At 29.1% G+C, this 26,223-nt stretch overlaps 1 long non-coding RNA gene across 1 annotated transcript; it reads left to right on the plus strand.

Annotated features, from left to right (window-relative positions):
* Positions 1 to 24,101: 24,101 nt before the first annotated feature.
* On the plus strand, positions 24,102 to 25,506 carry LOC107894068 (uncharacterized). Its single transcript, XR_001683145.2, has 3 exons — positions 24,102 to 24,688; positions 24,788 to 24,859; positions 25,115 to 25,506. It is a non-coding gene; the product is annotated as an uncharacterized lncRNA (long non-coding RNA).
* The last annotated feature ends 717 nt before the right edge of the window (positions 25,507 to 26,223 follow it).

Genomic DNA, 26,223 nt, shown 5'->3' on the forward strand with positions numbered 1-26,223 from the left:
TCACTTTAAATCACATTCAAACCTACTCCAAACATGTCAAATTAGACATTTTACGTGCTTATATGATGAATCTTTTTAAGTATTTCACATACATTATCAAATAGTTCAAATTTCTTACCAAATAAACCAGTTCCTACCATATACTATTACCAAATCCAAATTTACTTATTTCATCCTTACCTTGACAATCCAAAATGACACACATAGACATTTTAGGTACATGCCATTACCAATAATTAATATACTTCACCACGTTGAGTTCGGGATCGACTTGGGATGCTGATTCAACGGTCTGACTTTAACCTATCCTGCGCACGGAAACAAACCGTACGCTGAGTATGAACTCAGTGGTATTTCTATAATCTAAACACTTAATAATATAACATACACTTAAAAATCATATGACAATCACAATTATATATTTGTTCACTACAAAGATAAATCCTTTATAATTCACTCAATTTTTCTCATCTACTAACCCTATTAGCTTTCCAAAATAAATTCACAAATCATCTGAACAATAATATTTTCCATTCATAGATAAGTTCAGAGATACATAATTCATATGTCTCACTCATACTTCAGTTCACTGTTCAATATCAATAAATAATATTCAACTATTCACTTCTCAATCAGTATTCTATACTTATCCATTTTAATAATAGTCAGTATTTTTCGATAACAATCAATTGATCTTTATTATTTAGTAACAATCAATCATTAAAGAAATCAGTCATTCAGTATTTTTATTTACCCCTATTAACATGACTCATGATACAAAACAAAACTTTCAATTCTAAGTATACGTAACTTCATTTGTCTTTCTTGGATGATAATGAATTATCAAATCATGATCTTTTAATGCAAGGACAATAGCTACCACTTCCAAATCATGTATCAGATAATTCCTTTAATGTGATTCTAACTTTCCGAAAACATAAACCATTAGTTTACTTTCTTGCATCAAAACACTGTTATCCCTGTAAATCACAAATTTCTTTACTGAATTTCAAACTGAACCAGAACTAGTGCTTCAGTTAACTGAGCTTTCAACTAATCAAAACCTTGCTGACATTTATCAGATCATTTCAATTCCACATCTTTCTGTAATAACTGTTTCATCCAAAAATCCTTTTTCAAATTTCTGGTAATAACCGACTAGTATAAAAAAACCTCTGATTTCAGATATATTTTTCACTATCATTTCAATCACAAGATCTATAGTAAATTCAGCTTCTTTAATCAACAGTAATTCAGGTAACTCTTCTGGAAACACATCAGAATTTTAACATACTATTGCCACTGATTTAAACTTTAACTTAAATACTTTAATATCCAATACATAAGCGAAGTAAGTACCATAATTCTTTCTGGCACATTTCTGTTTTGACATGATTCACAATAGACAAATCATTGAACCTTTTCTGATTCAAAACAAAACATTTCATCATCCCGACTTTGCAATATAATATACTTTTGCTTGTAATTTACCACAGCATCGTATGAAATTAATTATTCCATTTTCAAAATCACATCAAACAGTAATAACATCAAATCAATTAGAAAACAGTACCCTAGTATCATTATCAGACAGTCCCTACAAATTTTATCAACCAATAAATACTAATCCGGAAAATTTGATTCTTCCACAAAAAATTCAGTAAACTCAACAGGAAAATTTTTAGTAGATACTGAATTCATGTAATCATAGGAATAAGTCAAACTAAGATCAATTTAAAATAATCTTATCAGTATCGATAAAGAAGAAGTACCAGTAATGACTTCCAGTAGAGAAATATTTTCTTATATTCGATTAACATATACCCTAGTTGATGTTCATTCTCCAGATTTTATAGTGAAGTCCTTTGTTACACTTCAACTATCACTCGTATTTTCGGGTTATAGGATGATCTACCTCTGGTAGCTGTGTTACTCGGTCTTAAAGTTTGAATAATATCTTTTCAAATTTCTTCAAGTAATCACTAAGATAACGATCAAAAGAATCATATCCAACACATATTCCATTCTTTATTCTATATTCTCCAGCTTTATGTCTTCATTTAAACCATCTTCAAACCATTTGTACATTGTAGTTTCTGTCGGAATACACCCTCTGATATATTTATTCAATCAAGCAAATTCCCTTCATACACAGTTACAGTCATATGAATTTATTCAAGCTTAAGGAATTCTTTACGTTTCTAATCAAGAAATCTCTGACTGATACATATTTCTTTCAGAACTCATTTTAGAAAATTTCTAAATATCCCTTTCTTAATCACAACATAAATCAATATTTTCCACCACTGGTAAGCTGAATCTTTTAAAAGAAATATCATACATTTCTAACATTTAATCAGTGAACAAAACAATTCATTTACAACCTTGAAAATATTCTCTAAACAAATTTCAGTTCTTTCAAGATCATTTTCAGCTGTAATTCTCAATTCTTCCACACTATATGTATAGATTATTAACAACAGATAACTTACTCGTTCAGACAAGCTCTGTACCTTGAAACACTTCGGGAATCGATTGAGAAACAGAAGAGATAGATTTAGTAGAAGATACAGTTCCTTCTACTTTCTGAAGAGCATCAATTATAATTCTAAATAATTATGTATTATCTCTTTCTCTAACATTACATTATTCAACATTCAGTAATTAATTACCCATTGAGTTAATACTCAGTGTTGCCGACTCTTAATTCACGAGACTCTTTGTCTCCAATATAAATTTCATAGTCAATACCATTGATATGTTCATCTAACATTTTCAAATATAAAACAGACACAAACAAATATATCAACATCCAATCCTGACTCAATTTCGACTCAATTATGGCATGTACTTCTAGACTCAATTTCGAGCTCGATTTAGTCTGAGAATCAGCTAAACCTGCAAAATTCTGATACCACTAAATGCAACACCCCCTAACCTTTATCCATCCCCGAAACAGGATACGGAGCATTACCAGTCAATACAGTTCAATTACGGTCATTAATTAAAATAATTATTTACACTTATCATAAATTTAACATATCGTCCCTTTAATGGGCCCTCAAAGCCCAATATGAACAGTAAAATCAATTCGGGACTAATTTAAAATCACTATGAATTTTTCTCAAAATTTTAAAATTTTCCTTATGAACGGTACCCACACACCCGTGTGGATTGTCCGTGTGACTCACACGGCCGTGTCACTAGATCACACGGCTATGTGGCTAGGTCACACGGCTGTGTTGAGAGCTCGTGTAACTCTCTGACTTGAAAGTATTAAGGTGCAGTTTTCACACGGCCAGTCCACACGACCGTGTGCTAGGCCGCGTGGACTCAAAATGAGCCTTAAACAATAAATTTACCAGCCCTGCAATTTAATATACGAAACATTCCAATAACCATTCATTCAATTACTTTAAATCTCATTCAAACCTACTCAAAACATGTCAAATTAGATATTTTATAGGCCTATATGATAAATCGTTTTAAGTATTTAACATACATTTTCAAACAGTTCAAATTCATACTAATTAAGCCAATTTCTACCATATATCATTACCAAATTTAAAATTTACTTATTTCACCTTTACTTTCATAATTCAAAATGACACTCATATGAATAAGTTATCCTAGGTACATGCCATTACCAATAAATAATATACTTCTCCACTTAGAGTTCGGGATTGGCCTGGGATGCTGATCCAATGGTCTGACTTTGACTTGTCCTGCGCACGGAAACAAACCATACGCTGAGTATGTACTCAGTGGTATTTCTATAATTCGAACACTTAATAATATGAAAATGTAACATTCACTTAAAAATCATATAACAATCACAATTATATAATTATTCAATTTTTAGATAAATCCTTTTTAACTCAATCAATTCTTTCATCTACTAATCCGGATAATTTTTCCATAATATGTTCACAATTCACTTGAACAATAATATTATTCACTTATATCCCATTTAGAGTTACATAGTTCATGTGTTTCAATCATGTTTCAGTTAAATGTTTAATATCAATAAATAATATTCAACAATTCACATTTCAATCAGTAATCCGTTTTATTCTAAGCTCAATTTCAGTCAATATTTTTCAGTATCGATTAATTTATCAATATCATTCAGTAACAGTCAGTCATTCAGTACCTTTATTTACCCCTATTAATATGACTCAGATATTGACGAATACACGGATCCAACCAACACACCAGTACGGCACATAGTGCCTCATCGGCTTTGCCGAAGTAAACAGTAACAGTACGGTACTCAGTACCTCATCAGATTAAACCGATGTAATAGTAGCAGTACAACACACAAGGTGCCTTATCGACTCGAAGTCGAAGTAATAGTACGACACTTATAGTGCCTTATCGACTCAAGGTCGAAAAATCCCTGAACACTTCCAATCCTATGGCATGCCAACTGTATCTGATTTAGCCCGATACTGTTAACAGGGTTTTCAATCAATACACATTTCAATTTAATCACATAATAATTCAATACAATTCAAATTACTTTTTATTAACATACATTCAAATTCCACAATAATTACATATGCATATTTATCATCACATTCCCAATCAATTTAATTTTCAATATAACATACATTCAATATTCAATTTCCACATCAATCACATATATCCATATATATTCAATAAATTTATCACATACCAAATCAATCCATTTCAATTGTAAAACATAATACAAATAATTTAAACCTTAATTACTTACCATAACATTTAATCAAAACACAATAATTAATACATAAATTCACTTTTCAATTTCAACGAATGTTCACTCCAATTCAAAAATCATTTCAATGCACTTACCATACATAATAAATAATAATTTCAAGTATTAAATATTAAGTTCGGATTATAGAAATACAAATCATAATTTCCGAGCTAACCCTCGTTGACTTTGCCTTTTCCTTCCTAAGCCAAGGTTTGCCAGAACAACGTTAGCTACGAAAATTAAAACAATTTTCATAATCATTAACACAATACTAATTTACATTTTCATAATCATTAATACAATACTAATTGACATTTAACATTTAAATTTCTTATTCAATTTCTATTTAATTTCTACTTTAATTTCAATTTTAATCTTAACTAAATTCACTTAGTTTTCTATCTCAATTCATACTTTGTTTCTACTCAATTTTCAACCAAACTTAGACATAACTATCTAAATTTCATCATAAAATCCTAATTTTTAAATTCTTACAATTTAGTCCCTACTATGTAAAACTAATAACTTCTTTTACAATTTAATCCTTTAATCAATTCTAACAAAAAATTCTATCAATTAAACCCCTAATTCATCATTTTGTTCAACATGAACTATATTTGAAAACCTATGAACTTCCAAAATATTAACTTAATTTCATCAAAACCTTGTTTTAAAACTTCAAAAACATCAAAATTAAGTAAAAGGACTTAATTGACTTACCTTTTAAAGCTTAAAGCTTCAAATCCCTAGTTTTTCCTTTTTCTTTTCTTTTTCTCCTTTTTTTTTTCTTTCTTTCTCGTTTGTTATTTTGTTCTTTCCTTCTTTGTTTCTTTTCTTTTATGTTATATATATATATTTATTCTTTTTTATTAATTAACTTATTATATTATAATATAATAACATTAAATATCTTTTATATAATTAATCATATACATACAAATGTACACCATCAATACCATACAATTTTCATACTTTCAATTTATTTACTAAATAAAATCTTCTAATATAATAAAAATATATATATTCACATTAGTACAAGTGTTACTATCTAATTTGTTCATTACACAAAAATCTCACAATTTAATTATTTTAACTAATAAACATCTTTTACTAAAAAAATATCACAAATGTATATATTTCTACTAACACAATTGTAATAAATCACTACCATACATTTGTCTTTATTTAACTTATTTCATAATAGAATAATAATTAATATAATTTATAAATTAATTTAAAACCTTCAACATAAAAAAAATCTAAAAAAAATCTTAGATTTTATCTAAGTTTGACGCCTCATCTATGCTAAATGACATATTTGCCATTTTGGTCCTTTTTACTTTGTATTAATCTATAATTCAACTTTTACCCCTTATTCAATTTAGTCTTTTTTCCTAATTATCCTTAATTCACCTATCCATAATCTAATTTACCTCATAATTAACTTCATAAATATTTCTAATAAATATTTTTGAATCCATTTTTCAGAAACGGAGACCCGAAAATACACTTTTTTGATAATTGTAAAATTCGGGTCGTTACACAGTGTGAGCAATTTGAAGCATTCTGTTTCTCAAAATTTTAAGATGCAGGGGACACACGGCCACACACGCCCGTACGCATGGTCGTGTGTCACACACGGCTAAGACACACGCCGTGTCTTTGCCCATGTGGACAAAAGAAGGTCATTTCCACGCCTTATTCCTCACCCAACCTGACATCAACATATCCGACCAATTTTTGTACCAATACAAGTCACAATAGAACATTCAATTCAAGCCAATTTCAAGTTCAATACATGTCATAACATCCCATTTAACCAAGTATTTGATTTTACCTAATTGGCCATATAAACATATGAGTATATTTTACCCATTCATGCAACCATTAATATATTTATGTAACTTCCATCATTCAACCATTTCATTACATACATCAAGCATGATAATGCCTTATATAACTACATCAAAATGTGCTTAACACTAGCCATTGCAATGGCTAGTTATAACAAAAATATTTCCTCATTATGCCTTACTTAGCTTATACATGTCATTACACCAAAAGTTAGCTTGATTTGTGTACCGAGGAGTCTAAGGGACAGTGTGATGTGTCTCTGACCAAGTTCCAACCTTCACGAGCTTCTGAGCATTATAAAACAAATGAAGTAAAATAGAGTAAGCATATTATGCATAGTAAATTCGTATAACAGAAAATTTACTTACCACTCATTTACATTTAAGATAAGCGTACAAAATTCATCCAGATAAATGTGGCAATTGGCCTAAACACATATAATCTCAAGAAACTTATTAGTCATGTCTTATATGTAAACACCAAGAATCAAGGATGAGCTCATCATGTAATAACTTTCATATACATATACTTTTCATATCATATTTTCGTTTAACATGTGCATTTCCATGACCTTAAGCTCAATTTAACCATGTCTGTAACACCCAAAAATCCTTTATAATTATTTTCGTATGTTGTTGTTACAAATAATAATCTGCCTTAGTGGTTATGTGTTCTGAGTGTGTGTGAGAGGTCCCAAATTCAAGCTTTAGCGTGGGTAAAATTTTGTTTTTAATTGAAGGAATCCTTATCTTTAATTAATAGGCTTATAAATAAATGTTGGTGAAATATGTTAGAATGGACCTGCTGGTCTAAGGGATGAGTGGCGTGTTATTGTTTCCTGAGGTCTGAAGTTCTAATCCTTGCATGCGCAAAGGGATTAAATTTTTGCAGAGATGGACGGCTAGAGTTTGTGTTTCATTAAAAGTCTGAGTAGTAGGAAGGTTAGAGTGATTTTAGGAGGAAATTATGGGATGTGGGAAGTTATCTTGATTTGGGGGATGTTGAATTCAGCTCTCTCTCTTTCTCTTTGTTTCAAAATTTCGGTGGCTGATATAGTTTTTTTCTCCCTTATTTTTCAATTTTTATGCCCGTTTGCTTCCCCTAAAACCTCCCTATTGCTGCCAAATTTCTTCTTTAGTTTTTCTTCTCTCATTTGTTTTTTTTTGTTGACGATTCCAAGTTCTTTGATGCCGTTTGTGTCATTCGATTTTTGCTGACTACTTCCTCTCCATCTGTTTTGCTCTTTTTTGGTTTTGTTTTAATTGTTTCCCCCCACTTGCTGCCGTTGTTTTCAGAAATTCGGTTCCCTCTTTCTGTTCTCAATTTTTGACGCTAGCTTCCCTTCCCTTCAAGCCGGCCGTGCGTAATTTTGGCTCTTCTCCTTAGCGAATATTGATAGGTGAATTCTACGTTACCCTTTGTTTATTTTGATTTTGCACTTCCCTTTCTATTGATCTATTTTTCCCTGTTTTGCCTCTTTTCAGTTTTCAGACCCCCTTTTTTATTTGCTCTTGCTTGCATTTCCAAATTGCATTTTACCCTGTCTACAGTTTGGTAAGTGAGTAGGTATCTTATTGTTTCATTCTATAAGATGCTGAATGAAAGGTTATATGTATATTCTTGGGTTTAATTGAATTGTTAAGTGAAATGCGATTAAGGGTTTAAATAAAAGGTTTTTGTGGCTCTCATGCTAAGTGAAGATCAAGGGTTGGTTGGTGCTTCATCAAGAAATTCAGGGTGCAGTTTCAGTTGATTTTGGGTAAGGGGTTTCGGTTGCTGATCATTCCTTAACGTCATTTGGCTTTGTTTGATTAACGAATTATGTAGTTGATTAAATCATGTTTTGGTTGAATTTAGGTTTTGGTGTACCAGGAGTGTGGGTTAACTTCTAACGAATTCAGGTGTGTAAACACAACCCTAAAAGTAGAATTCGATAAAAAGCCGAAATAGGTGATTGTCGATGCCACACGAGCGTGTGTCTGTCTGTGTGGTAGGCCGCGTGATCAAACATAGGCGTGTGGGCCCCATACGGGTGAACCACACGGGAATGCGAGAATATTGGGCCAGGCCGTGTGATTCACACGGCCAAGGCCATTTTGGACTGTGTGGGCCACACGGGCGTGTGAGCCCACGTGGGTATGCAACATGGGTCTGGGGGCTCATTTTCACTTTTTGGCTGTTAAAGTTGCACGGGTCGCCCGAGTCGACTATGGACCTACTGTGGGGTCGGTAAGCTTTCCCTAGATCCCTAATTGACTGTGTGACATTAAAATATGTGTGACTATATACTGAGCATAATAGTTATACTATTCTGATTATATGCATGTTTCCATGAGATGGCATGTCATGATTGTATGATACGTTGCATGGGGTTGAGACAATATGATTGGAGGAAGTATACTGTACTAGCAGTTTAGCTGCAAATCACTGATGGCTTTAAGCCTATTATACTGACAGCTTTGCTGCAAATACTGTTTAATGCCGTAACCGGTGCTAATTTGTAAGTGTAGGGATGGGTGGGCAATTTATTCCCCATAGGAGTGCAGGGTTGGACAGGAGATGGTGTATAACGGTTGGTTGGGTAGGACTTGCATATTGTACACCGTATTACTGCTACTGTATACTGTTACTGTGGTGGGCCGAACCCTACTGATTACTGAGACTGTGATAGGCTAAGGCCCAAACTGATACTGTTACTGTGAAGGGCTTAGGCCCAGTCTGTTACCATTTACATTTTGACTGTATAACTGCATGAAGATTACACACTGAGTTTTCTTAAACTCACCCATTGTGTTTTACTGTACAAGTAACCCCCAGTCATAGGTGGATCGGTGCAGTGATGGACTCAGAGGTGGCTATACGATCGCATATACTTTCGTACTTGATTATGATTTTAAGTATTATTATTTGGGGTATTTTTACTGTAATAAGGCCTTTATGGATTTTTACCTTAATTTGGGATTTGTTTATCGCTGCTTATGAATTATAATCACCAGTGGTAGGGAAACATGGGTTTTCAAAAGTTACAAATATTTTCTTTTAAAATACTCACCACTACGCAAACCGTTTTAAAAGCTTCTGCAAATTATAACGACTTGTAAATAAATGGATAATGATTTGGAAACAAATAACTTGATTTAGAGATAATATAAGATAACAAAAATTGTTTAAACGGGGAAATGGTTTATCAACGACTTAGTTTTCGAAAGCACTTTTATGTGACATCACCAGATTCGGCAATAACGTCTAGGCCGGGTTTAGGGTGTTAAAATGTCAGAAATTTTCCCGTTGAATTTATTTGAAAATATCGATGGATACTCATGTAGTACACTCGAAGTGTACAAAATTGTAATCCGTCAACTCATGTTCAAGGGTACCCATTAGGGCACATAATCAGGAAGCACTCTCTCGAGCCATATAGCAGGATGCTTATGTGAGCCATGTAACAGGAAGCTTATCCGGGCTATAATAGGAAACTCATAAGAGTTTAAAACAGAAAGCTCATTAAGCTTAACAGGTAACTCCGAAGAGTTATTATCAGAGAGCTCCGGATAGCCATATAACAGGAAGTTCAAACGAGCCATATCAAGAAGCTCATAAAGAGCCTATATCAGGGAGCTCATAAAGACTTGCGGTATGTCTGCAATACATGCAGGATCAATATCGATCATATTATAGGACGCTCACAAAAAGCAGTGGTATATCCGCAACACATGCAGAATCAATACCGATCGGGATGCTTGCAGGAACCATGTGATGGGAAGCTCGAGAAGGCTTATAATAGGATGCTCTTTATAGCTATGGTGTGTCCACAACATATGTAGGACCACAACTAATATGGGAAATACTATATCCATCAAATTTTATTTATTCAAACGGGACTTATTACTTATCGGGCTTTATCGGACATGTGATCAATTTCATACATAAGATAAGACATTTATACAATTCACACATATACAACATTCAATTCAAACATATTAATATACATGATTTAGTTACATGAACTTACCTCGACACTTGTTCGTATTCGAAAATCTACTAATCTGATACTTTTTCTTTTCCTCGATCTAACTCCTTATTTGATCTTTCTAGATCTACATAAACGAATTTAACATCAGTTTAACACATTTTATATCCAATTCAATCCAATTTACATCTTAGGCAAAAGTACCATTTTGCCCCTATACTTTTGATTAATTCCAATTTCGTCCCTAGGCTTTGAAAATGAAATTCATGCAATTTAATCCTTATTCCAAGCCTAACAAAAAATTTCATATAAAATTTAAAGCCCATAAAATTCATAAAATTCAGAAATTTTCCATGAATTTTACATCTTTACAATTTAGTCACTAAATCATAAATTCAAGAAAATTTCCTTTACAAAAGTTGTTTATCTATCAACAACCTTTCATTTTCTACCATAAATTTTAAAATTTCAGCATACTCATCCATGAAAAAATTTTAATACTTTGATAACTTTACAAATTAATCCCCAAAATAGATAGATTAGGTTATTACGATCTCGAAAATGTAAAAATTACTAAAAACGGGACATGATTACTTACCAAATTAAGCTTGCTTGAAATTCTCTCTCTTAGCTAGGGTTTTTATAGAAATTTTGGGGAAGATGATGATATGAAATTATTTTATTCATTTAATTAACTTATCATCCATTAATTTTTCAACTTTCCAATTTAGTTCTTTTCTTTTTCTAATTTTCCATGGATGAATCATCATAAATATCTACTAACTTCTCTTAATGGTCTATTGCCCTATAAGGACCTCAAATTTTGAATTCTATAGCTATTAAATCCTTTTAGCTACTACAATTTAACTTTTACATTTTATACAATTTGGTCCTTTCTATAATTAAACATGAAATCGGTAAAAAAATTTTATCAAAATTTTCATACGTCTTTCCTATCATAATGCAGACCATGCAATATTATTAAAATAAAATTTATTTCTGACTCCGACTTATGGTCCCGGAACTACTGTTCCAATTTCACTGAAAACGGGCTGTTACAATAATCTCCAAAGAAATCAAACGAGAATCTTCAATCATGATGGAAATATGCTTTAGAATCCAGTTCAATGATGTTTTTTGAGTTGTTTTATTAAGTATTTTATGATGGCTCACTCCTATATTCTTATTTTTGTCATATATAGGTATTAGAATGCCCGAAAAACCTTAAAAATCGCATTTTTCTACTGTTAGGAGTGCAATTCGTGAAATTGACACGGCCTGACACATGGCTATGTGGTTTTAAAATTTTCAACCAAATATGTTTATTCGATCTACTCTATTTTCCAAGAATACAAAAAGAAAAATGGCTTCTATTTTTTTTTAAATGGAGCCAGTTATTAATTTTTTTATCTCGCAACTAACATCCATTTTCATAAAAAAATAATATCTCATTTAGTACTTGAGTTTAATACTTTTTTAGTGTAGTATTTTTTTTCAATGTGATATTTATATTTGACAAAAGTTATACATTTTGTTACTGAAGGTAATAATATTAACTTTTTTGGTGTTTAATTCTAGTTTTAGTGTTGAGTTTATGAAAGTTAATTCCTAATATTATCAAATTTGAATTTTTCATGATTTTTCATAGAGTTAATTGCACCAAACATCTAATTAATGTTATATTAATCATCAAACTATCAATGTTATATTAATCATATCCTTCCGTTATTGAAACCGTTAATTTAACCATTAAATGATACATAAAATCTTATGCGACATAATTTAAAATAAAAATTTTGAAGGAATGTTGCTGCATAACTTTTAAAATTAAAAACTAAAAATAAAGTAAAATTGAAAAAAGAGCAAACAATAGTTTCTGTAAAAGCTTAAAATCCTAGAAACCAAATTTTTTTACATCCATGTTTACAATATTTATTTTTCTTTAAATTTTTTATTTTAAATTATGTCATATAAGATTTAATGTTTCATTTAATGATTTAATTAATGGTTTTACTAATGGAAGGACCTTATTGATATAACATTGATAGTTTGAAGATGCAATTAGAATGTTTTAAAATTTGAGGACCAATTCAAAATGAGAACTATAGTTTAGGGATATTTATAGCAATTAACTCTTTCCAATAAAATAAATTTAATGTTAATTTTGAATTTGATGAATTTGATTTTATAAATAAACAAGTTATTAATTAAAAAGATGAATTAAAAATAAAAAAATTAAAACAATATATTTATTATTTAAAAATAAAAAAGCTTGAAACAACATAAAATAAAAATTACAAATGTGTTTTTTTAGAAGAGGAATTGAATCTGAGATTTAAGGATGAAATCATTATTATTTAACCATTTAACCAAATGAGTTAATATATTAAAAATAAAATAAAATAAAAATTACAAATATGTTCAGAAAAGGAATTGAACTTGAGATTTAAGGACGAAATCATTATTATTTAACTATTTAACCAAGATAGCTAATATATTAAAAATTATAAATATGTCGAATTAGACGTACTTTTACACACACTCTAAAAATAATTTATTTTCCTAAATTTAAAAAAACAATCTATTTATCCAAATAACTTTAACCAACTACATTTAAAATAAAAAAGTACAGATAATATATTGAAAAAGTGTATAACTCAAATACCAAGAATTAGAAAACCTAAAAGAATAAATTGATAGGATATCATTTTCATGTATCACGTGTGCAAGCCTAGCCTAACATTCCTACTATTTCAAGACATGAAGTCACCTCCAGTAATAGTTGTTGCACCTAATACCATTCCACCAATCTAAAATTCAAACCTTCTATATTATATTTCTCTCTCTCTCTCTCTCTCTCTATATATATATGCAGGTAAGTAGTCAAAATTTGTATTGAATTAAGATGCAATTAAAAATAAATAGATTTTAGTTTTAAAATGATTTAACTTGAATTATTAAGTATTTTTGGAGAGGGTAAAATTAATTTTTTATTTAATCAAATGGTTAAAGTGGATTAATTGAAATATTATTAAGAAGGGTTAAAAATATAATTAGGTTATTTAATTAAGGGAAGACAATTCTTGTATATATAAGAAGAGATTCATTTACATTAGTATATTTCGATTATCTTTTTGTATGATTAATATCTTAATAATTCAACTGTCATATTTAATATTTTACTCACTTACATCATACATGCTAAATTTTGAGTGAAATTAAAATATCTAATTATTTGTTAAAAATTTTCAATATGATAAAGATGTCGAGTAAATTAAAAAATTCATATGAAATTAAAAATTGATGTCTATATTTTTAAGGATAAACCCAGAGCAAATCAATCAAAATTCCAATTATTGTGTAATTTAATAATATAATTCTCTTCTAGAAACCTTCATTATAGGGGAAAAAGAAGTTTTGTTTTTTTTTAATTATTAAAAAGAATATTGGATAGGGTTTATCTCCACCCAAACCTGTCATCTTCCTCCTTAAACCACCCATTATACGCCAATATCTATCTCAAGATTCATATCCATCTATTATGAAAAAAAAGAAAAATCTTATCCATCCTCATTAAACTATTTGAATATATATTAGGGCGAATCAAAATAAAACTATAAAAGATTGGGTCGAAGTTAAATTTTTTATTTAAAAAATATTTAAATTAAATTATTTTTAATTGGGGGACTAAAGTTGTTATTATTCCATTTAGCTAAAGAGGCCAAAGACCTTGCCTGTAGGTAGGGGTGAGTATTCGATCGAGTCGAGTTGAATCGAGTTAAAAAATTTCGAGTCGAGTCGAGTCAAATTAACGAATCTTATTATTTATACTCAATGTTCCGTTTACATGGACTGGTTATTTTACAAGTAGACAAAGTACAAGCTTTTAGATTAATTTTGAGTAAAGGAAAAAAAGGAGAGTGGGGCGATTGAGGAAGAAAAGTAAGACTAATGGGTAAACATTTATCAAAATATTTGCCTTTTAACTTTAGAAAAATGTAAACTTTTATCAAAACAATGTAGTTTTATCTTCTTCTTTTTTGGATTTTTGGATAACTCGAATTAGGGGTGAGTGTTCGATTGAATCAAGTGAAACCGTTTGAGTTAAATTAGAAAAAATAATAATGTTAAATTAAAATCTTATACAATATAACTATTTTCATGTTAGAACACAAAAATTTGAAACAATATATATTTGAAAACTTTTTTTAACCAAAATAAAAAAATAAGAAGATATTTTAGTATGATAAACTTGAATCATTAATCACTTATTTAGATTCCAAAATTATTATTTTATTAAAATTTTATATATTTTTTAATTTTTTTAATTTATAATTTTTTAAAAATATAAATATTAGAATTTATATAAATATTTTGAATTTTAAAAATTATTTTCAAATCTTGAAAATTACTTTGATTTTTTTGTAATTTTTGTTAAGAGAGACCAATTTGCTTATTTTCAAAATTGACAGGGGCCAAAACGGTATTTATACTAATCTGTTATTCTAATTATTCGAGTTATTCGAATTGTAAAAATTCATGTAACGTCCCCCTACCCGAGACCGTCGCCGGAGTCGAGCAGGAGACATTACAAAACTTATCTTAGCACTTAAACAGTTTTCGTAGTAAACTATCCATCTGCGTTACGGTCGCTAAAAAAATCATATCTCGAGTTATGAAACTCTAAATATAATTCCATAAATTTTTTCTGAAACTAGACTCATATATGTACTTACTAATTTTTTTCTATAATTTTTGGTCAGGCCAATTAGTACAGTTTATTAGAAAAAGTCTCCCCTGTTTCAGGGTTCGGCTACTCTGACCCTTGTGCACTACGAATCAAATTTCTTCCTGTACAGAAATCCAATGACTATACCATTTGTTTCAAGTAAAAATAAACTCAATAAGGAATCCATAAAAATAAAGTTTGAGTCCTAATTCTTAATACACAATTTATGGTGAATTTTTAAAGTCAGAACAGGGAATCCAGAAATTGTTCTAACCCTGTTTCACCAAAACGTAAATATCTCATAAAATACAACTCTTTTACCTATTTTATTTCTTCCATATAAAAATAGATTCATTAAGCTTCAATTAAAAATTTTATTCATTATCTAATTCACTTTATACTTTTTTTGGTATATTTTCAAAGTTGGACTACCGCTACTGTCCAAATCTGTTTTAGTATAAAATGTTGATAACTAAGTTTATAACATCTTCATTTCTTCTCTCTACAATATTTACCAACACTTCCTCTTATTACTCTTCACTAACATATCAAAACATACCATACTTAAGGTTTTGGTAACATTTACAAAACATACCAAAATATCACTTAACAACTTAGATACTTTCAAAATGACCAAAAGACATCCTAGGTACAATGCCATTTTCCAAAAAGATAGAAACTTCACCAATTTGAGTTTGGGCATCGACTTGTATGCTGAGTCCTTATACTTTCATACTTAGCCTGCGCACGGAAACAAACCGTATGCTGAGAATACTCTCAGTGGTATTTCTATAAACAATAGCTTAATCAACTTTAAAACATGGTAATTCAAACACATTATTGCTATTATTCAATATCAATATCAACTAGTACTTTAATAACATTTACTTTATTTACCCTTATTAACAAAACTCGGACACTGACGGATACACGGATCCAACCCACACTCCGGGATAAGCACATAGTGTTTCATCGGAATAAATCCGGAACTTTAACATTATAGTACACAAAGTACTTCATCGGAACAAATTCGAAACTTTAACAGTAGTCGACACATAGTGTCTCATCGACTCAATGTCGGAATATCCCAATACTTCCAATTCCTATGACATGTCAACTATATCCGACTAGCCCGACACTGTTAATAGGGTATTCAAAATCACATTCATTTCAATATGGTAAAAATACTTACCTCATTCACATTTTCATACAATATAAATATCAAATATAGCAATAACGATTAAGCTCGGTTTATAGAAATACGAACCACTATTTATCGAATTTAGTCGATATCTTCGTTCACTTTCTCTTTTCCCTTCTTTGATGACGTATCTGGTGCTACGTTTGCTACTAACAATCATACAATTAAAAATCATCAATATATTAATTCATAAAACACATTTTCACTTTCTACCAAACTTTTACAAAAATTCCAATTTCGTCCTTTTTCCATTACTAATCTTTTTTTCTTTAACTTAAGCTTCATATTCTCTTTTAATCAACACATTAACAATTTCTAACTCATAAAATTCATTATAAAACATGAATTTTGAGCTCTATTCAACTTAGTCCCTATTTAAACCTAACTTAGAAATTCCTTTAACTAATCACTTCTAACTTCAATTTCTATCAATTTAACCCATAAAACCTCAATTTATTCAACTAAATTAATATCTAAAAATTCTCTATTTTTCTTCATTTTAACCTCATAGATGTAGAACTTTGAATTAGGCATCCATAAACATAAAAATCATAAGAAAATGAGCTAAAACAACTTACCAATCAAACTTTAGGGCCTTAATCCTCAAATTTCCCTTTTTATTTCTTTCTTTCTTTCACGTTTGCTCTCTGTTAGTCTTTCTATCTTCTTTTTCTATTTTATCAATTTTACTTATTATACTATTATTAACCTATAATAAATATAAAACTAACATGTGTAATAGCTATAACATAAAATATCTTATAGCTATTACACATATATACCAACTATTACACACGTTATTCAATATTAACACACACATGGCACTTAGGGTCTAATTACTAGATTAGTCCCTTTTACTTCTTTAATCTATAATTAAACTTTTATTCCTTATGCAATTTAGCCCTTTAAACTAAATTCAAGCTACTTCACTTAATTAAACACTAAATAACCATTCAACTATAATTCATAAATATTTCTAATAAATATTCATGAATAAATTTCACGGAAACAGTACTCAAGACTCAATTTCCGATACCGTAACTTTCGGTTCATTACAATTCAACTCGACTCGAACTTGAAATCCGGAATTTCTTATTCGAGTTGACTCGAATAATTCGAATAACTTGAATAACTTGATTCGATTAACTCGAAATTTGAAAAATTTTTGATTTTTTTGAATCGAATCGAATTTTGCTCACCTCTACCTGTAGGATTAATATTTACAATTCAATTGACATATTTCATGTTTCATTTATGGAAATAATCCATTTTGATTTTTTAATAAATTAAAATGGACTAACTATTAAATTTATGGAAAAAAAAATTTCAAACGTTAAATTTATATTAATAAAGGTAATATTTTAAATCAATATGATGAAGATATTGAATCGATACGAAAAAAACACCAATGGCAAACACAATTATATTTAATAAATATAATAGTTTGGTTGTTAAATTTATTCTTACAAAAAATTATAGAAGTGTGTAAAACTAGTTAAAATTTGCACTAGTGTAAATAAATCCCTCCTATATATTATATATAATTATTTGATATATTGGTAATGGATATTTTTAACTCTAAACACGAGATTAAGAAACTATTTGTATCCTTAATTGATAATTGAAAAATAAATAAATAACACACATCACGATTTTTAATTTCATTAGTAAAATTAAAAATCTTTATATATATATATATTCTTTGGTTAATAGCATGATTTTAAGTTCATAGCATGATTTTATCACCTAACGGAAGGATGAAATAATTGTGACTTTGAACTTAAAATTTTTTTCTATATCATTTTGGCCATTATCCTTCAAAATTAAGTCCAATTGTATTTTTTGATGAAAAGTTGACTAAATTGTTAAAATTTCTAAAAATTAAAAAATTATATAAAAGTTAAAAAATACAAAAAATAAAGAATTTTTTTTTTTTGTAAAAAAATAGGTGATGATGTGGTTTAATCTCAGAGTGCCATATCATTACACTTTAATGAGGGACCATATCGAAAAAACCTGTCAAGTTTTGGGACTAATGTTGGCCAAATAAAAAGTTCAAGGACCAAGGTGGAAAAAGTTACCAAGCCCAAGGATTAAATGTTGCTTTGTCCTAGAATTTTACATCACTTATGTGGCAACTCACATGGCATTCAATGTATTCTTCAAAAAATTTAAAAAAATAAATTTTCAAAAAGTTTCCAAAAAAGCTCATAATAATTTTTTAAAATTTATACACATAAGCAATGAAATATGTTTGAACTGCATGCAGCTTGCCACGTTAGTGTTGTTAAAAAAATAACATTTTAGTCAAATTTTTTGTCCATAAAAGAAGCATTTTAGCTAAATTTTATTAAAAGTTGAGGGTTAAAGTGATAAAAAGAAAAGGATAAGGGTTAAAGTGACAAAATGAATTAACATTAAGGACTAAATTTATCATTTTACCTTACCTATCTAATGTTAAACTTTGCTCCCATTTAGTTTTTTATACATATATATATATGTGTGTTAAAATATACTCTAAGTCACAATACTTTTTATACATTTGAAATTTAGTTCATTTAATTTTCAAATTTAAAAAAGTTGAGTCCAATGGTCAAACACGGTTAATAATTCCTACTAAATTCAAGTTCATTACAATATACATTTTTTTATATGATTATTAAGTGAATATTTTTTTTAATTTTAAAATGTTAAATCAATAAATTTGATAAAATATTTTTTTAAAGCATTAATAATTGAACTTGAATTTTAAACTTTTAAAAATATAAAATTAAACTTTTAGAAATAAAAAAAACAAACAAAATTTGAATATACAAACTTGAAGTCTATTTTAGGCATAAAAGAAATTTGTAAACCTAAATTTCATTTCTTAAACAATGCACGAGCATGAGTTAGGATGAGATTTAGAAAGCCAAAATAATGTAATTCAGTGCCCACAAAAAAAAATAAAAATATAGTTAGGCAACTTTTAGGTGGTAATAATGGTTCAATTATTGGGAAACTTGGGTAATGGTGCCTATCTTACGTATTCCCAACTTCCATCTTTTATTCTTTTTTATTTTTATTTTAATTCCCACTTACACTTTCTCTCTTATTTTTCTAGCATATCAGTTTTGGTTCTTCTTTGTACCCTTTTCCGACCATTAACACCATTAAACTATAAATCCCTCTCTTTTCCACTCTCATACATTATTTCATTTTAATATTATAATATTTTTAAAGAGCCTGGAGACCAAATTCGAGATTAATGTCAATTGAAAATTTGAATTAAGGATAGAGACAGAGGATAGGTAAGAGCTTTAACCTCTAAAATTGATAGAATTATCATTTAATCCCTTTAAAATTTAAGAAATTACAAATTAATATAATAATAAAATTATACTTTAACCCTCCAAATTTATAAAGGGTAGAGTTGTTTAGGGATCAATTCGGAGACCTAAGGGGCAAGTAAGGCCTTAACCATAAAAATGATAAATTTATCGTTTAGGCCTTTCAAAAGTTATGAAATTTTAAATTAATACAATAATAAAATAACACTTGACTCTTAAAATTTTATAATTTAATTTTTACCAATTCCTTAAAATAATTTTCTAATTTCAACATAAATCCATTGTCTATCATAATGCATAATGAAAGTGAGTCTAAAAGAAAGTTTTAAACAATATCATGGGTATAAAATTATATCCCAAGGGATAATTAAGGTAAAGAAAGTGGAAGGAAAAACTTGTTCATAAATTTTAAATATATAAATTGATTGCAATGGCATTTGGATGGATTGATGATATATATAATTGATGCTCCATGTCTTTTGAGCGTGCTTAAAGGATATATACACATCTACCACTCTTCTTCTTCCACTTGTTTATTCACAATGCGACCATATGAAATTAATATTGTTTTGAAAGAAACATTTACAATCCCCAAAACCCATTGTTTTGATTTGATGTAGCATCCTAGGGATGGCAATCATAGGTGCTCTTTCTTTTTCTTTTTGCGTTCATCTTAATTCAATTTTTATGTTTTTCACCTTGAAATGCTTAATTTAGATTTTATTTACAATTTTTAAACTCACATAATCTTTTTATTATTATGAATTTCAGAAAAGTTAATTTAGTTGTCCATAAATATATGAACTTGAATTGTTGAGTTTTGCTTGTTGCATATGAACTGTTAAATTACTGATTTTTATTAATTCCTTGTCTAAAATTGATAAACCTCAAAAATTTAATATTAATGTTTAAAATTTGGGCTAAATTCTAAGATTTCATAAAGTTCATGGACCAAATTCCGAAGTAGAAATAATTTAGTTATCAATTTTCATAAAGTAGAAATAAAAAACCTACCACTTACTAGCCATGTAATTAAAACAAGATGTAAACTTAAATTTAGCAAAAGAAAAAAAAAACAATATTAACGGTTGGACTTAAATTTTGTAATCCAAAAAAAAAGGGGATTAAATTCTTGGAAATACAAGTACATGGACTAAATTCCTAATTATCAAAACGTCAAGGGACTATATACTTTAACCACATAATTATTATCTCATAATAATTTTTAAAATATTAAATAAAGTAAATTATAAAATCTTATAAAAATTATTTAATTAAAATATATAAAAATAATTAATGAACCTACAAAACATGAATAATTAATCACTTGACTTACTCTAATGAATACATTAAGAAACCCAAAAAAAAAATTAAAATGTTATAAACTCTTATAAAAGTTTAAGAAATCTAATTAAAATATATGCAACAATTAGTGTTGTTTTGGTAAAATTTTCAATACGAACGAGTTTGATATAAACCCTAACCCATGCCCAAAAATTTTAATTGAAAACTTGCTTTGCCCGTAGACTCGGTTTTCAATCATTTACCTTATTGGATAAAAAATGGGGTTATTTTGCCATTCGCATTTGCAAGTATTTTTCAGTTTAAAAAAGTTTTGGTCGAATCATACAAAATAAAATCAACATCAATACAATTTTAAGGTTTGTTTATTAAACAAATATTATGAACAAAATTTGTTGAATTTATTTATATTCGTGGATAAATTTACTTATATTCATTTAAATTTAATTTAATAAATCCATTTAAAGCTTGTTTTAAAACACATTTATTATTAAATTATTATATACTAATAAAATTATTATTGGTTGTATATTTATTTTATTCATTTATAATATAATAAATAATACTTATATTTGATTATTTTAAATCTAAAAAATAAGATATATGTTTATTTGTTAATTATTCATCAACATTTTCTCAAATATGTTTGTTTAATTTAAATGAACAAACTTAAAATTACATAATTTTAAATAAATGAATGTAAAGAATACACGAATAAGTTTAAAAATAAACAAAATTTATTCATTCAAATTCAATTCATCTAAGCCCTAACTCTAAAATAAAATAAATTTTTTTATTTAAATTAAAATTTTAAAAAGTAATATCTAGAATTGTTGTAAAGTGTAGGTTTAGAGGTCGCCCCTAGGGTTGATTAGTTTTGATATAAACATAGTTGAATGTTATATGAAAAATAAAATAGGGTTAAGCCAAAAAAGAATGAGATCAGCCGCCATATTAGGGGTTAAAATATAAGATTACAAGCAATCTTTGCTTTTAAACTAATCTTCCACTGAATTAGGGGTGGAAAAGTACATGTGTTACTGTTGTTTTTATTTAGCTTATGATTGGACAACAAAAGAAACACTACTTTCTGCACTATATGCTTGCTGATTATGTCTGCAGAGAAAAGATAAAGTAAATCTAATAAAAAAGCATAAAAACCCTGGATTCTAAAGTTGCATGCTTTTCTTTTTTATTTCTACAAGTTTAGCACTAAGGTCTTTTCATCATTTTTTAACTTATTTATCTTCTAGGTTTCGAAAACTATAAATATTATATCACTTTAATTTATAATTAATGATTGATTTTCAAAGTGTAATTACAGTAATAAATCATATATATTACTAAGAAAAATAATAATTATATTTTCCTACGTTTTTTTTGTCAAAAAAATCAAAGGGTCAAACAAGTTAAGTTTTATTACAATTACTTAAAATACTTTTGGATAACATCCTTTTGATTAGGTATGACTTCGAATATGCCTCAAGGTTTTTCTACTTTTTTTTTTTATAAATTTTATATAATAATATAAAAAAATTAATTTTAACATAACTTAATTACTTAACTTTTTTCTAATTATAAATTTTAACTATTTATTTAAGATTGATTTGATGCAAATATATAATTCAAAAATAAATAATAATTTTAAAAAAAATGTAAATACTTTTTAATAATTTATTTTAATGATCTAAATCGTGCTTTTAATTTTTTCTTTACATTGATAATACATCAAATAACAACACTTAATTAAATATGGAATCCAATTCCAAGGTTGAGATCATGTCATTGCAAGTTATGTTAAACTTTTTGAGCACCTCTTTGATTTGGGAAAATTTCTTAATGGGATCACATTGTAAATTTGTAGAAAAAAAATCGTAGAACGTAGCTTCTTTTTTCAATTGAAAATTGATTCGAATCCCAATCCTATTAAATTGTAATCTTTTAGTATAAAAATAATCATCGTAATATTGTAGGAAAAAAATATTTGATTTCAAAATAGATAAAAAAAATCATGTTAGTGGTTTATGTATTTCAAAGAAAGCGAAATTGTATTGTATATGGAACCATGGTTTCTTTTACAGATCCTTTAGGAATCTATTTTTTTTCATACTCTATTTTTTTTCCCTTAAAATTTTGTTAAAGTATTTTTTGGATTATTTAATTTGAGGCCCCTTTTATTATTTGGAATAAAAGATTTTGACAAAAAATGACACATGACACTTTATAATTGGGCCACATTTCCACGTTGATAAACAAAGTAAAATTTTAAATACCAAAATAGCCATTTTCAAAATAAATGTACCATATTAGAAGATACTATAGAATACAGGGACTAAATATGGATTATCCTTTTTCATTCTAGGCTTTCCATTCTTCCCTCTTAATTCCACGTGCCAAATCATTAAAGTTAAGAAAAAAGCCAGCTGTCAAACATTGAGTGCCAAACATCTGCAATGCTCTCAATGTACTTTGTTTTTATATATGTTATAGATATGAATAATTATAATTTGCATTAATTATTATAAGGCAAAATATAATCGGACTTAAATAAAAAAAATCCTAAAAATAGTTAACATATGATGGAATTTGAATTATAATGAAATTGGAAAAGAATCTACATGTAGTGAGACTTAAATTTAAGATCTCAAAACTCTTAAGATATCAATCTTATTATTAAATATGCTTAAGTGGAAAAAAAAATCATATTTTTAGAATAAAAGAAAGAACTATAAATACTTTTTTTTGGAATAATACTCGCTGGATATATTAAAACTATGCCAAAACAAGCCAAAGAAACAAAGAGTAATACAAAGAAACAGAACGAAACTAAAAAAACCAACAGAAACCAAACCAAGCCCAAAAACAAGAGAAAGGTCCAAGACGAGCCCAACACACAGCAGAATGAAGAACAAAACCAACACAAAGCAAAAAAGAAAAAAAATAATAGCCCAAACCACAAACCAACAAAACGAAAAAGGGAAGCTCTAGAGCCTTCTTGCTCCCGCTGTAATCCAACAAAAATCCTCTTGAAAACAACAGACTCATGGGGAACCGTAGCCATAATTAATAAACGTCCATCCATCTATCAACAGACCACTCCAACCCCCTAATTCCCCCTTGAATACTTCATCTTTCATTGAATGCATTCCAGTAGACAGATTTCAAAAATAGTTTCCAGCTTCATCTCCAACCTTCTAGGCTCTCAACTCTCCTCTGCTCTCCGTCCACCTCCAATCTTCAGCCAACGCATCCATCACGCCAGAAGGAACCCGTTTCTCCAGATAAGTCGTCTTCCTCTTTATTAATCCTTCAGATGCAATGACATGTGCGACTTTATTCGATTCTCTGTATGTAAAAAGGAAGACACATACCTGAAAACCTAAACTTAGCCTTTTTTAGTCTTTAATAAACGCAACAATCTCTGATTTATCCTTTTGCTTCTTTTGTAGTTTACGAATCACCGACCGAGAATCGCCCTCCATTTCCACTTCCTTCAACCCAAGGTGAAGTCCGAGTTATAGTGCTTGGAGACCCTCCACCGCTTCTGCTGCAAAGGCAGATGGTATGTTCGAGTTCATTATTGATTTTGAACAAATAACCTTTGCTTTATTATTTCAGATAACTAACCCAGAACGCGACTCTCTTCTATGTTTGTTGAAAGCGGCGTCAAAGTTTATTTTGAGCCTCGTTCCCTCTGGAGCAACACATCTTACAGAATAGATCCGTTTTTCAGGTAAAGAAACTTTCAAACCATCAAGTTCCTGCATAAAGTTTTTCATAAAAACTGCTATTTGTACACCTGTTTTAACTTCACCCTCATGAATAAATCTGTTTTTGGAGGTCCAAATCGCCCATTGTGTATAAACTATAGTTTTGCAAATAGCCGTAGATCTGAAATAAAAAATATTTGCTAACCAATCTCTGAAGTCAGTGTTTACAACTGGAGTAGGCCAACTGATACTTAAGTTCTCCCATGTTTCTTTTACAGTAGGGCACTCTCGGAACAAGTGTTCCCTCGTTTCCGCCTCATGTTGGCACCAGTGACAAGTAGCAGAACCAATTAATCTTCTGTAGTTAAGATTACTGAAAGTAGGCAAAAATTTTTGCCAAAAGCGTCATATTGTAATCTTAATTTTAGAGGGAAGATCTAGATTCCACAATTTTTTGTAAAATTGTTTATAATTTTCCTGTAAATGAATCTGGTCATCATGTAGAAGAAGTTTATGTCCACTACGCACCGAGTATTCTCCAGTTGGTTCACCTTGCCAAATGTAATAGTCTTCATGCTTATACAGATACAAAGGGATACAAAGGATCCTGTCTGCATCCTGCTCCGAAAAAGTATTATAGATCAATTCAGAATTCCATTTTCTAGTGCTAGCATTGATCAGATCAGCAACCTTTAGAATGCTTAAATTAACATTCAAATTCTATAATATGAAATCCTCACTTCTAGGGATCCATGCGTCCTTCCAAATAGAGACTTTCATTCCATTCCCGATTCTCCAGCCCAATCCCTTCAAAAGCAGCCCCTTTGCAGCCCATATACTCTGCCAGGTAAGAGGAGGTAAATTTCCCAACCTAGAATTTAAGAAATCAGATTATTTGTAATATTTGGCTTTTACAGTACGTGCTAGTAAAGAATTAGGATTACGTAACAAATGCCAACCCTGTTTGGCCAATAACGCTATATTAAAATGAATCAGATTACGAAAACCCATACCACCTTCATCCTTAAGTGCACACAATGATTTCCAATCACATCAGTGCATACCTCGTTTTCTATGATTTTTCCTCCACCAAAATGACCCCATAATATTTTCCAATTCAAGACAGAGATTTTGGCAAAAGGAAGCAAGCCATTGTGTAAGTAGGAATTGCTTGCAAAATAGATTTTATAAAAACCTCTTTGCCTCCCTGTGAAATATGTCGTAAACTCAAACTATTTATCTTCTGCTTCAATCGATCTTTCAAATTCTGGAAAGCCAATTTCTTTTTCCGGCCCACCATATTTGGGAGACCCAGGTATTTCTCTTGATTCGTTGAGCACCGAACATTAAGAGTTTGAAAAACCATATCCTTATTCTGGTCATTCAC

The sequence above is a fragment of the Gossypium hirsutum genome, chromosome A13 (assembly GCF_007990345.1).
Source record: "Gossypium hirsutum isolate 1008001.06 chromosome A13, Gossypium_hirsutum_v2.1, whole genome shotgun sequence".
NCBI classification, from domain to species: domain Eukaryota; kingdom Viridiplantae; phylum Streptophyta; class Magnoliopsida; order Malvales; family Malvaceae; genus Gossypium; species Gossypium hirsutum.